This window comes from Octodon degus, unplaced genomic scaffold, assembly GCF_000260255.1.
Source record: "Octodon degus isolate 3935 unplaced genomic scaffold, OctDeg1.0 scaffold00034, whole genome shotgun sequence".
NCBI classification, from domain to species: Eukaryota; Metazoa; Chordata; class Mammalia; order Rodentia; family Octodontidae; genus Octodon; species Octodon degus.
Genome location: NW_004524610.1, coordinates 5,165,113 through 5,169,845, shown reverse-complemented (window position 1 = coordinate 5,169,845; position 4,733 = coordinate 5,165,113).

Below are 4,733 nucleotides of genomic sequence, written 5' to 3'. Positions count from 1 at the left end.
CAGCGTGTTAATTCTTCACTAGCTCAGGTCGTCTTGGCTGCAACACTCACACCTCCCGCTCTCCTTTGTGAAAGGCAGCCTGGCTCTGGGGAGTAGCTGAGTTCTTTTGCTGCTGTCTTGGGCTGTCTACACCCAGGTCCTGAACTTGGGGCTCCAGGTGTGCTCCCCTCGGAGCCTCTGTAGCTGAGCCAGCCTGTGTGGAGAGCATGACACCCTCCCCGAGGCCTCAGCTCCCAGTGTGCACCCCAAGAGTGAGCCTTCCGCACAGCCCTCTGCAGGGGCCGCAAGCATCCGATCCTCCTGGACGTGCTGCTCGGTACTGAGGCGAGCGAGGCCCATGGCTGGTGTGTTACAGTCAGCGTAGCGGCTCGGTGAGGCTCTGTCCTGAGAGTAATCTCCAGGACCAAAATCACACTGTTCTGGCCAGCAGGCTTCAGTCCGTTGGATTGAGTAATTTACAGTGGCCTGAGTTTCTCCAGAATTAAATTCAGGAAAATCCATGTAAGATGCAGGTCATTTCAGATTAAAAATAAAATGGTCACAAAAACCCTGTACCGAAATGTTTAGAACAGCTTTATTTGTAACAGCCAACATTCAGACTAACCCACAGCCTCAGTGGGTAAAAGGCTGGGCCACGGGCTCTGCAATCCCAGTTATGTGAGTTCGCAAAATACAGGCCAGGAGAACGGATGGCAGCTGTCTCAGGATCCGGGACCCTTGGGTTGTCATCCTTTTTCATCCCACCCCAAGATGTTGAGAAGCCTCAGGTTTTAGCCAGATGGAAGTAGTTCCCATGTTTCTCTCCTGTTCTTGTAACATCCCTACATCTAGGACACTTGGTTCCTACCATGGGTGTGAGAAAACGTTCGGTGGCACCTGTCCCCTGTAGCAGCACGGAGCGTCCTTGCCGCCCTGAGCCCTGCTCCTCCTGTTGCCCTCCCTCCTGCAGCCCTTGTCACTCCTCTTCATGCTCTGCCCTGGCTTCACCCGGCTCCCGATGGCCCATGATTGGATCACAGTTTCCTGGCTTCATGGCTCATCTTACCAGCGAGGAGTACTCCACTGCCTGGGTGGACTGTTGGCCCTGGGACCCCTTGGCTGCTGTCATGTCTCTGGTTGTGAGGAAGCTGCTGGAAACGTGTAGCCTGGGCTGTCTTCAGCTCCTCCAAGTAATCACAGGACCTTTGTTAACATGTGGTTGGTATATTTTTTTAAAATTTTAAAAAAATTTTTTTTTTATTTTCTTGATACAGGTCTCGCTATGCAGTTTGGGTTTGTAGTGATCCTCCTGTGTCAGCCTTCCCAGTGCTAGGATTACAGGTGTGTGCTACCATGCCCTTTTCTGCCCAGCAGGACATTGGAGTACTAGGAATCAAACTCAGGACCTTGCGCTTGCCAGGCAGGCGCTTAGACTGCTGAGCTATCTCCCCAGCCCAAGTGTATTTATTTTCATAAGAAACTGCCAGTCCCCGAAAGACCATTCCATTTCCTTTGACCACTAGTGAAGAGAAATATTTGCCATGCCCTCGCCACCCTGTTCCGTGCTGTGTATTTGGGCCGTTCCAACAGAAGAATATGAGGACCTCGCTGATTTTTAATTTGCATTTTCCTGGTGACATGATGCAGATACTTCTTCATGGGGTTTGGTAAATGTACATGTTTGGTGAGCTGTCCATAAAGGCCTTTTGCCCATTTGTAATGGGATTACTTTGTTCTGAGTTCTGGAAATTTTCTGTGTATTTTGGAGAACGTGCTCTGACAGGCACTGCTTTTAGTGGTTAGCTTCCTTCTGACATTCACCTTTATTCTCCGGACTGCCCAGCTTACCTGTTCTGATTGTGTATTTGGTGTTCTAGTTGAAGAAGCCATTACCAGATTCATGGCCATGCAGGTTTTGTTGTGCCCTAGGAGTTTTACTCTGCCTGTTACGTTTAGGTCCGTGACCCATCATGAACTTTTCACAGCATGTAAAGTCTGTGAGGTGCATGCTTCCCATGCTGATTCCTGTTCGTCCAGCACTGTTTGCTGAAAGGCCATCTGGGCTCCGTCTTACTGTCTGTTGTTAGAGATCAGCTGACACATCTAGACTATTGTGGCTTTATCGTGGGCAACAGGTGGTGGTGCCAGGCCACAGGAATGTTGGTTTTCCTCTTAAGAGTTGTTAGCTGTTCTGGGTGATCTCCCTTTTCATGTAAACTTCAGCCTCAGTTCATCAAAGTCCACAAAGTTTTCCTGAGATTTTGATAAGGGTGGTTTTCGGTCTACAGATCAAGCTGGGCAGAACACGTCTACCACTGTTGAGTCTCCATTTATTTATTTATTTTTAATTTTAGTACAGGGTCTACAGGGTCCCGCTACACAGATTGGACTCATAATGATCCTCCTGTTTTCAGCCTCCCCCCCACTGGGATTACAGGAGCGCACCATCACGCCCAGTCTCGGCACGCTCTGGGAGCGAGGACGGCACAGCAGGTAGTGCCAGGGATCGAACCTAAGCAGGCACTTTACTTCACTAAGCCATATCCCCAGCCCAGGACCAGTTTTTACTTTCATTGAATTTATTGTCTTACTGGTCTCTCCTGTTTCTTTTGTGTGGGATTTAATTTCCTTCCCCTAGTTCTCAGGCTGGAGGCTTGGGCCTTTCTCATACAAATGCATCCAATGCTTAAACCTTCTCTGTGAGTCGCATCCCACTAGTTTTGATTAATCTACTTCATTTTTTAAAAAATACTTTCAAGAGCTGGGAAGATAGTTTGGAGGTCTGAGTGCCTGCCTGGCAAGCACAAAGTTGGATGCCTGCTAGTCTATGCTATGCCTCAGAGCACCCTGCCAGGCCTGGTGGCGCATGCCCGGAATCCCAGCTCTGGGGAGGCTGAGACAGGATCACATGAGTCTCAACTGCAGAGCAAGACCCTGCACCAAATAAATATACTTTTAAATTTTGGGTAATTTCTTCAGGTTTTTGAGAAATGTGTTGCTTAATGATGTGTTTTTAAGATGCTTTTTTTTACTGATTTGTGGCTTAATTCCATTTGGAGAGCAGATACTGTGATTTTTATCCTGAGTTTATGTCTGCTGAGGTCTCTTCTAGGCCCTAGAATACCATGTGTCCAGGAGGAATGTGATGTACCCTTGAACATGCCACCCTGTGACTGGATGAAATCACACTGGCCCGTGAGATCTAGGGATGGATCTTTAGGTCCACGTGTCAGTTCTCAATTCCCTGTCCTTAAGGAGTAGAGGAATGAAGTCTCCAGCTGGAATACTGGGTTCATCTATTTCTCCCTGCAGTCATTACTTTTGGTGTGTCCTGAGACTCTTGGGTACATACATATTCGGATGGCTGTGCTTCTCAGCAGTGGACCTGCTGTCACACCTGCTGGAAATTCATCCCTGTGCAGTCTGCTGTGTCAGAAACTAACACAGCTACCTTTCCCTTCTTTTGGTGGTGGTTGGCATGCTTGTCTCCCTCCATTGAAAGTGGGTTTCTTTTGTAAACCTGTTACTTACTGGGTCTTTTTAGCCCACTCTTGACCGTAATTGGTGTTTCGTTTTAGCTCACTGACATTAAAAGTTGTTATTGATAAACATGCACATTAATCTTGTTTACTTACGTCCTTGTTCTGTTTTTGCTTTCCATTATTTTTCTGCTTTTGTGAATGTAATTGGGCTGTTTAACAGGGTCTTGCTGTGTAGCCCAGGCTGACTTTGAATTGTCCATGTAACCCAGTCTAGCCTCAAGACTGCTGTGATTTTCCTGCCTCCATCTCCCCAGTGCTAGGATTCCAGGCATGCAGTGTCGTGCCTGGCTTTATTTTTTTAATTTTATGTATTTGGTACAGTCTCACTACACAGCTTGGTCTCACAGTGATCCGTTTCAGCTTCCCCAGTGCTGGGATTACAGGCATGCGCCTGGTCTTGGTGGCCAGCTCTGCACTCCCGGGGCAGTGCCAGCACAGCATGTGGTACCAGGGATCAAACCCTGATCCTTGTGCTTGCCCAGGCAGGCGCTTAGACCACTGAGCTATCTCTGCAGCTCATTTATTTTTTGTATTTTAGGGAAGGGTCTACAGGGTGTTCAGGGTCTCACTACTAGATCAGACTCAGTGATCTGCCTGTTTACAACTTCCCAGGAACTGGGATTACAGGCTTGTACCACCACGCCCAGTCTCAATTGCCATCTCAGCATGCCCCAGAGGTAGGACTGGCACGGCAGGCCCAGGGATTGAACCCCCGGCCCCTGTGCCGGCTTGCAGGGGCTTACACTGAGCTATTTGGCCCTTCCTTGTCATTTTACGAGCTTCTATTTTCTTTTCAAACTTTTTAAATGGTTGTCCTAAGGTTGCAATCTTACAGCTAATTAAAGCCCATTCTCAAACACAGTATGTCTTCACCAGAAACATGAATACTCTGTTGCTGGGTCCTGTGTCATTGTTGCATTCCCTTCACTCATGTACACACGTAAGCATGGCATTGTAGCTACCAGATTAACCTCGCATAGACACACTGATGGAATTTGCTGGGAAAACGCTACGTTTGGAGTTGTTTTTTGCAGTACCAGAGATCAAACTCAGGACCTTGCGTTTGCCAGGCAGGCGCTTAGGCCACTGAGCTATCTCCCCAGCCCTCTGGAATTTTAAGTATTGGTAAAATTTAGTAATGACAGGATTATGTATACTGTCTATTCAAACAGTTTGGGTAATTTGAAGGAAATGTTTTTCACTTTTAAATTG